Below are 10255 nucleotides of genomic sequence, written 5' to 3' on the forward strand. Positions count from 1 at the left end.
TTAGTACTACCAGCTACCGCTTGGCATTTTCCATGTCTCAAGACTTGTTCTTATTGTATACATGTGCGCTCACTTCATCCTCACAACAACTCTGAGAAAGGTACCATATGATACCCAATTTTCAGATTAGAACGTTGATGCCAGGGCCAACTCCTGAGGCCAAGAGCCAAACCCAGGCAGCCTGCCTGAGTGCAGCCCCTGCAACATTGGGTGCCCATTTTCAATTCTCACCACCTCCTTTGTGCTGGCACACAGTACGACCGTTCAGCCATCTCATTCTACAGATGGAAACAGAGGCATACAGATGCCAAGTGGCTTGCCAAAAGTCAAGTAGGAGACAGAAGCTCAGGTTCCTTGACTGTCAGGCCAACTTTTGCTACTTTATAGCCTTCTTCCTCTTCATGGAAAAAAATAAACAATCTCTGGGACGGGCCACTAGGTTCACAGGGAAGCAGGCTGAGCTACAGAAAGAGCTCCCTGGAGGAGAGGAGGGTGCAAGGCAGTGGGAAATGACAAGCTGCTCTCCATGGCCAGCCAGGGACGAGCACGCGGCCACTCTCCCACCTGGTGGCCCACAGTCACTCATCTGCAGAGATGTCAGTGCCCGGCACCTGGGGACTGCAGGCCACCTACCATCAGGTCCTTGATAAGCTGGAGCTCCTGGTTCCTGAGAAATCGAGGCTGATGTGCAACTCCCGGCAGGTCCTGGAAGAGTATTTTTCTGGGCTTCAGTTAGTGAAAACACATAGGTGTGTGCTGGACTGGCTGACATGGCCAGACCTGCAGAAAATTTCAGCACAGTCCAATCTTCTGTTTTGATGACTACAGGGTTTATTTGGGTTTGACTGCAGGGTTTACTGACTTATAATTGTTTCCCCAAACTGGAGTCTGTTTGCTGCTGAATTCTTTGTCATGACAGCAAGAACCTCTCACCTCTTTCGAATTTGGAGATATAACCAAGAAAGCTAAAAGCTAAAGCAAACAAATGAGTTCCTGACCATATAAATCCCTAACAATCTAGATGTGGACATAACCACTGAGACCTAGTAACAGTTTGATTTATTATTTCAGTTATTGATGAGGTGATGCTAACTGTGCTGATATTTGTAAAGCATGATAATCTAACTGTAATTGGGAGATGGCACTTGATTCAATAGGAAAAAAAAAAGCAAGTTTTAATAATAAACAGATAAGTAAGTAAAACCAACAAAACCAAAGCTGTGGCTTTACTTCTTTCTATGACATTCCCTCTTGGGGTCTCAGGAAAGGGCAGAAGAGCTTGTTGGTCTCCAACACTGAGCAGAGCAAACCCCACTCTGGGCCCAGGTTCTGTCCAAAGCAGCTGTGGCTCTCCTCCTCAAAGGCAGAGACCTGGTTTGATTGGCCTCCCAACCTGAAGTGAAGGTTTTGAAAGGACTTAATCTCATCCTCGGGCATATTAACAATACATATTAGGACGTGTTCTCAACTGTAGGGTACACAAGGGATCTAGAAAACAACTTGGAAAACCGGAGTCTGGATGATCTCCAGGAGAAAGTTCTGGTTTCCTCTAAGAAACTCGATGGGATGATCATCTTTACTTCTTCATGCCAAGTCTCCATTTTTGTGTGTTTCATTTTGGCCTTTTTTTAAATTTAATTTTTATTTTGTGTTGGGGTATAGTTGATTTATAATATTGTTAGTTGCTGTTGTACAGCAAAGTGGTTCAGTTATGCGTATACATATATCCATTCCTTTTCAGATTCTTTTCCATATAGGTTATTACAGAATATTGGGTCGATTCCCTGTGTTATACAGTAAGTCCTTGTTGATTATCTACTTTACATATAGTAGGGCATACATATGTGTGTGCTAAGTTGCTTCAGTGGTGTCCGACTCTTTGTGATCCTATGGACTGTAGCCCGCCAGACTCCTCTGTCCATGGGATTCTCCAGACAAGAATACTTGAGTGGGTTGCCGTGCCCTCCTCCAGGGGATCTTCCTGACCCAGGGATCGAATCCCCATCTTGTGCGACTCCTGCATTGTAGGCAGATTCTTTACCTCTGAGCCACCGGGAAAGCCCACATATAGTAGGGTGTGTATGTTAGTCCCAAACCTCTATTTTATCCCTCCCCTCCTCATTTTGGCTTACTGAGGACTCAGGTGGACTTTGTGGGCCAGTCTGACCCCTAGACTAACCTCTGTCAGAAGACATTTAGGCGTCATTTCATCTGCATGACACCCTGATGATACACTTACCATAGTGTTTCCTTCCCACACAAGGGAAAGCTTGGTTGTAGTGAAATCACAGCCATGCAGCGCACAGGTAGATTCAGCCTCTAACGACGTCACTTGATGAAACAGGCAGTCATCACACATGGAAAATCTCAAGTCACATGAATGCCATCTGTATTTATCAGAGTGCGGGAGACAGGAAGAGAGTGTTCATGCCAAATGGGTATTTGGGGGAGTTTAATAAAGGGAGCATTTTACGAAAGTGGGGGCAGGGTAAGCTAGGGTCGGGGTTAAGAGGTACAAACTACTATGTACAAAATAAGCTAGGAGGATATATTGGACAGCACAGGGAATACAGCCAATATTTTATAGTAACTGCAAGTGGAGCATAATCTATAAAAATTTTGAATCACCATGTGCTACACCTGAAAATAATATAATGTCGTAAATCAACAATACTGCAATTTAGAAAGTCATAAACTTTCAAAATATATGGGAAAATGTGAATAATGGCAGGTTAAGTGAAGAAGCAGGATATGAAATTATTCATATGTCATGTTTATGACTGTTAAAAATGTTGACTATTAACAGGGAGTTAACAAAAATTATGAGTTGTATTTAGGTTATGAGTATTTTTCTTTCTTTGCTAAACTTGTAATGGTGTTATCAAATTTTTAATGCAAATATAAATAAAAGACTTTTTAAAGACAAAAAAAAAAGAGAGATGAGGACAGAGTTTAGGGAGACAACACAAGAGATGGTGCAGGAGCCCAAGGCTAGCACACACAGGGAGCCGTCACCCCTGGATATAAAGAGGACGGTTGATGGAAATCAGAGAGAGAGATTTTTGGGGAGGGTCACATGACAGGAGCTGTGGCTTCTTTGAGGGACACAGAAAACCACAGTGAACCCACACACAGAGGGAGACGGGACACGAGTTACTCTAGCTGCGGCTCTCCTGCCCAGTGTCCAAACTGTACCCGAGGACAAGGCAGCCTACAGATGAGGTCTGTGGGGCAGGACCTGCCAGGCCCGTGCAGGGAGGAGGGCAGAGGGAAGACCCCCGGCTCCCCATCTCATTAAGTTTCTGAGGTACAGTAACATTAGCGTGCCCTCTTGCTGTGACATGAGTAGTTTAATAAAGAAGTAATTAGGAAAAAAATCCTCTGCATACATGGAATTAGGTGGCTAATTTTATGCCAATGGCAAAAATCAGTGTTGCAAATTCCTCATTGTGTTTTATGAGTCAGAACTGGGTGGTACACTGAAGAATCTTAGGAATATGAACCTTGAAATAGGACCTCTGATACCTGGCAAAGGACAGCCAGTGGAAATCCGCTCCCGCCATGATGATGGTCACAATTAAACAGGAACATGGGTTCAAGAAAGGGGGTCACTGGGAGTTGAAATTATTGGCATAAAATCTTTTGGAGTTACACAATGCACTGAGAGGCACATGTTTTAACGTAGTTAATAGAGCCTGGCTTTGGTCTGTCCTACATTGTTTTGTCTGGTTTCCTTTAGCAGTTTAGGCAGAAGACCAACTAGAAGGAGGGGAGATGGGGAAATCTGGAGAGGCATTCGGAGCACTTTGCTGTTGTTTTAGTTGCTCAGTCGTGTCGGACACCTTGCAACCCCATGGACTGTAGTCCACCAGGTTCCTCTGTCCATGGAATTTCCCAGGCAAGAATACTGGAGTGGGTTGCCATTTCCTTCTCCAGGGGAGCTTCCCGACCCAGGCACTGAACCCACGTCTTCTGCATTGGCAGGCGGATTCTTTATCGCTGAGCCACCAGGGAAGCCCCAGGGCACTTTAGTAATTTTCTAAAGTCACAAAAGTCAATTTGTGATTTTCTTTTTTTTTTCTGTCATGCTGCATGGCTTGTGGAAAACTTAGTTCCCCTGTCAGGGATGGAACCCACACCCCCTGCATTGGAAGCAGAGTCTTCACCGCTGGATGTGCAGGGAAGTCCCCCAAAGTCAATTAGGACATCCAGGGTGGTCCTAATGAACCTAGTGAACCTAGCTCCCAATCACTTGGTTGGAGCCTCTTTTCTCAAAGAGGGAGGCCATTGGTGGTTGGATAAACAGCATGCTGTGGTACAAGCAAAGACTTCAGAGTGCAGTTATTAGCTGGGTCATTTTGAGCAAGTTACATAACCTATAGAAGCCTGGGTTTTTGCTCAATAAATGGGGAAAATACCTCTTTCTTCTAGGGCTGTTTCATGAATTAAATGAGATCATGTATTAAAAATGCTTGAAAGAGTATCTAGCACATAATTGGTGTTCAATAAATATTTTAATGGCATATATATGTCTAAAGACATATTCATACATATAAACACATATTTGCCCATCTATTTATGACTAGAACCATTTGGCCTTCATAAGAGGTGGGAGTGGTCATGCTGGTCACTGGGGACCTTTAGCCATGAGAATACAGTGTGACAAGAGGCTCTTCATTTTTCTTCCTCTTTCTAGCAACCCCTCTCCAAAAACATGCATACTTAAGTTAGCTCTCTCCTTTTAGCTATGTCCCCAAATTCTTCCTGAACCAAATCCTGATGCACAGATATCCATGTATGAACCTTAGAGATTCTGATTGATAATTACCATACACTTGTTAATTTAATTAAAATTTTATCAATGTTTAGGATATCATAACGAAGTCTTAGATGCTCCCTCTCTTCCACTCTTTTCTCTCATCTCACAAATTGCTTTATGGTGAAAGAGATGGTTTTTCCAAAGGTCCGGTATGACTTGGGAGCAGAGGTCAGAAAATTGTTTGCTACACTTTAATTTGACCAGAATGGAACTAAAGATTTCAATTTAGTGGATATATTTGTTTGTTTCACTTACTACTGACTCCAGAATGTACCTGATGGTTTTAAAATGTTATGTGTTTTTAATATTTTAAGGGATTTAAAAAATGTATTGCCTTAGGTGGTTAAAGCCAATGCAAAAGTTTCCACAATTCTAACAGCTCCTTAGAAATTTCATTCTTGGGCCCATATCCTTGAAAGGTATTGACCCCTACAAACAGCTAATACTGTAAAAGTTGACAGGCCATTTTAACCTCCTAATTGTATTCTACACATCATGCACTTGACCTTACAGAGACAACTTGATGGGTTTCTGCCATATTAATTATTCCTCGCTGTTTTTCAGTGATCCTGTAACAGTCCAAACCTAGTGGATGAATGCAGGAATGTTTCTAGGCTCCAGGGAAGAAGCTGGAATGGTGATTTAAAAACATCCAATGTAATTTTCCACTACCAGCCTTATTTTCTTTCCTGAAACTGTGAAAAAAGACCTCCGAGGTGATTTTGCATTTGTTGTCTTCTGTAAGTTCTTGCAAATTTTTAACACTTTCTAAAACATCTTTGAAATTATGAGACATCTTATTTTGAATACCCTCCTTCAATTATTATGCATCTTAAAATCAAAACATTTATTACTAGGCAATATGATTTTGTTTTCATTTTCATTTTATTTTTCACTATAGATGCTTTCATCAGCCGTGGTATTTTTTAGTATATAATTTTTAATGGTTACACTCCATTTACAGTGATTGCAAAACATTGGCTGTATTTCCTGTGTTGTACAGTATATCCTTGTAGCCTACTGTACACACAATAGTTTGTACCTCGCAATGTCCTGACCCTGGATTGCACCCATCTCCCCAATGGTAATCATTAGTGTGTTCTATGCTTCTGCGCATCTGCTTCTTTTTTGTTATATTCACTAGTGTGTTGTATTTTCTGGATTCTGAGTCTTTGTCTCAAGTGTTTAATGTGACACTTAAGAGACCTAATGTGCAAAGTTTCATTTAATGTTCCGCCCCTGATATTCCTTTTCTGAGGCTGAGTTTGTCTTCCTAATGAACTAGACAATAGTCGGGGTTGCCTAATAGTCTTCTTCCCTCCTTGTTTGTTACACCATGTGCAGCTGACATGTTCCCTCTTCTTCTCCTTTGTTTGGAGCAGGACTTCACCTGTGTGCATCCTTTTCCTCTCCCTGCACTCAGCCATCTCAGAATAAGACCTGAACATTGCCAATGGCTGCATTTGGAAGGCTGATTCTCAGCCTGTTCTCCCAGGCCCTGTGAGTGTATTAAATGGAAGTCCCCTGTGAAAACTGGATTCTAGAATCCAATTTTTTCCTGCTCCCTGTCTCCCTTTATTACTTAGGTCTTTTGATTCAACAACTCTCTCTAGCCATATTTTCTTTAATGGCAAAATGTGATTGAATAGAAACTGAATAATTTGAATGGAGTCTCAAGCCTCCCATCTACATCCCTGTGTCTATTTATGCACGTGCATCTCCAGTAGGTGCTTTGTGCCAGGCACTGTGTAAAGCAATTTACACTTAATCTACATAGCAATCTTACGAGACACACGCTAGGACGGAGATGATGTCGATGAGAGAGCGCTTAGAGGGCTTAAATGATTCGGTGAATTAGGCTTAAATAATTTACCCAGGTTAGTACTAATGGACATGAAATTAAAACACAGCTTTACCTGACTCTAGAGTGTGTGCTTTTAACCACTATACCATACTGAGAATGTAAAAACTTAAGGACTTGGATTTTTGGTGTCTGTCCTGAGTTCCTTGAGAAGCAATGATTGGGAGTCTGGAGTCTGGAGCCTAGTTTGAGGTCTGTCTCCTTTACTTATTAGTTCTGTGACATTGGAGAAGTTACTTGACGTGAGTCCCCTACGTATGAACCTATGCGTTGTGAACCTTCAAAGATGTGAGCGTGCCCTTGTATGCCAGCTGTTGTACTGTACTACTGTGCTTTTCAAGGTACTGTACTGTAGGATCAAAAATATTTTCATTTTTTGTGTTTTTTTAAACATATGATTTGTGTAAAAAGTTATTGTTGTTCAGTCACTAAGTCATGTCTGACTCTTTGCGACCCCATGGACTGCAGCTGCTGGGCTTCCCTGTCCTTCACTATCTCCCAGAGTTTGCTCAAACTCATGTCCATTAAGTCCGTGATGAGATCCAACCATCTCGTCCTCTGTTGCCCCCTTCTCCTCCTGTCCTCGGTCTTTCCCAGCATCGGGGTCTTTTTAATGAGTCAGCTCTTTGCATCAGGTGGCCAAATTATAGGAACTTCAGCTTCAACATCAGTCCTTCCAATAAATATTCAGGGTTGAAAAATATTATAAACCTTTTACAGCACCATATTATATAGCCAAATGTGTTAGTTGAGTACCTAGGTTAACTCTGTTGGACTTTACAAACAAATTGGACTTATGAATGCACTCTCAGAATGGGACTCGTATATATGACGGGAACTTACTGCACTGCGCTTTGGTTTCCTCATCTATGAAATGGGGAGAAAAATATCGCCAATAAATTTCCTCAGGCCACATGAAGGATCGGTGATGGTGCTTTAGTTGCTAAATTGTGTCCAACTCTTTGCAACTCAGGGGACTGTAGCCTGCCAGGCTCCTTTGTTCATGGGATTCCCCAGGCAAGAATACCGGAGTGGGTTGCCATTTCCTTCTCTAGGGGATTTTCCTGACCCAGGGATCAACTTAGTTTTATGTATTAATAAAATATTTAGTTCAGGCCTGAAATATAGTAGGTGCTCTTTAGAAGAAAAAATTATTCCTTATTTGCCCCAAATAGAGCTGATGTAGTGTCTAAGTGATTGCTGTAAGGATTCTTGTTGAGCCCTTGAAAGTCTGAAGTTCTCTAGTTGTATATTATTGATAAAATCCACTTCTTATTTCTCAGCCTAGAACACAATGGTAGAAGGCTTGGGGAATCCTGCTTGGTATTGAAATGACAATGATAAGTCTTGTCCTTCATCCCCTGCAAAAAGTGTGTTGTTAAGTGGATAAAGCCAGGACAGAGAACTAAGAAATTTGGTTTTCTGTCAACCTGCACTGCAGGCTTGTTATCAACACTTGGGAAATTAACATATCTAAAGTTCAAGCTCGTTATCCTGTCTACAAAGAGTAGGGTACCACATCTATGCAACCTAATTTCAGAGAAAGATTAGGAAGCAGAAAAAGAAGTTAAAAAATGAAAGGAGAATAATAGCTTTTTATCACCAATGGACTCTCCTCTGCGGAGCAGTAAATAGATAGGGCCAAGCCAGACAGATAGTTAATAGGGAATGATTAAACTGGGTATCTGGCAATCAGCAGGATACTCACTATTGGCAAGGAGTTGCCCTTGACATCATGCAAAGATAAAGAACAAAGTCCTACCTTAAAGGAGATGTGATTTACTTAGTGAGCAAGATATAAAACAATAACTAATAATAGAGAAGTTTACATACTGGGTGAGTGGTGCAATCCAAAAGCCTAGAGGGCAAACTTCCCCATTTATAAACACCTGTTGCACCATTTAATTATATGCATTATATTACAGGACTTGGTTGGACTAATTTTCTCTCAATTTTCAACAGTGTGTAAACATTTAAGTAGAATTCATAAGATTTAACCTAAACTCATTTTTTTAAATGTATTTATTTTTTATTGAAAGATAATTGCTTTACAGAATTTTGTTGTTTTTCGTCAAACCTCAACATGATTCAGCCATAGGTATACATTTATCCCCTCCTTTTTGAACTTCCCTCCCATCTCCCTCCCCACCCCACCCCTCTAGGTTGATACAGAGCCCCTGTTTGAGTTTCCTGAGCCATATAGCAAATTCCCATTGGCTATCTATTTTATATCTGGCAATGTAAGTTTCCATGTTACCCTTTCCATACGTCTCACCCTCTCCTCCCCTCTCCCCATGTCCATAAGTCTATTCTCTATGTCTGTTTCTCCATTGCTGTCCTGTAAATAAATTCTTCAGTACAATTTTTCCAGATTCCATATATATGCATTAGAGTACAATATTTATCTTTCTCTTTCTGACTTACTTCACTCTATAATAGGTTCTATGTTCATCTAACTCATTAGAACTGACTCAAAGGCATTCCTTTTTATGGTTGAGTAATAATCCATTGTGTGTATGTACCATGACTTCTTTATCCATTCATCTGTTGATGGACATCTATGTTGCTTCCATGTTCTAGCTATTGTAAATAGTGCTGCAATGAACAATGGGATATATGTGTTTTTTCAATTTTGGTTTCCTCAGGGTATATGCCTAGGAGCAGGATTGCTGGGTCATATGGTGGTTTTATTCCTAGTTTTTTAAGGAATCTCCATACCACCTTCCATAGTGGCTGTATCAATTTACATTCCCACTAACAGCGCAAGAGCGTTCCCTTTTCTCCACACCTTCTCCAGCATTTGTTGTTTGTAGACTTTTTGTTGATGGCCATTCTGACTGGCGTGAGGTGATATACCATTGTAGCTTTGATTTGCATTTCTTTAATAATGAGTGTTGTTGAGCATCTTTTTATGTTTGTTAGCCATCTATATGTCTTCTTTGAAGATTAACCTAAATTCATTTTTAAACGTTAATTTTAACTTCTCTGGGAAGTGGGATCATAGACACCTCTGAAAACCTATCAGAAGCTCTGAAGCGTCTCCCAGGACTCTGCACAAATGCCTCCAAATCTGCATATAATTGTAGAAGGTTAACAGATCCCCTAAAATTCATCCATGAAGGCCCAGCATGAACCACGGTATCATAGACACTCAGTTATTCATAGTTTCCCAAATCTTACCAGATCTCAGTGACCTTTTTGTTAGCTTTGGCTGTTTTAAACAATGCTATAGTCATGATTCTTGGAATTAAAATATCTTTCTTTAAAAAACAAACAAAAAAAAACACCCCAAAACCTTCAAATTGATTTTATACACAGTAAAGCAGGAATTGCTGTTTGTCCTCCAGTGTCTATCATAGGCTTCCTCCATAAAAATTGAATTTTTAACTGGATGAAACAAAATGAAGACCACCTTGTCTATCCTCTCCGGGTGTTACCATGTCCCTAAGGTCTAGCCAGTGGCTGTAGATGGGAGTGTTGTAAAGTCTGCTCTGAACCGTCTTCACCAAATAATATAATCCTTTTCTTCCTTTTTATCCTTTCATCCGTCCAGCTTCTTGGAACATGGATCTGAT

At 40.9% G+C, this 10255-nt stretch overlaps 1 pseudogene; it reads left to right on the top strand.

Annotated features, from left to right (window-relative positions):
• Positions 1-523: 523 nt before the first annotated feature.
• LOC133250101 (mitochondrial pyruvate carrier 2-like) lies at positions 524-989 on the top strand (annotated as a pseudogene).
• Positions 990-10255: the final 9266 nt, after the last annotated feature.

Source organism: Bos javanicus, chromosome 6 (genome assembly GCF_032452875.1).
Source record: "Bos javanicus breed banteng chromosome 6, ARS-OSU_banteng_1.0, whole genome shotgun sequence".
NCBI classification, from domain to species: Eukaryota; Metazoa; Chordata; class Mammalia; order Artiodactyla; family Bovidae; genus Bos; species Bos javanicus.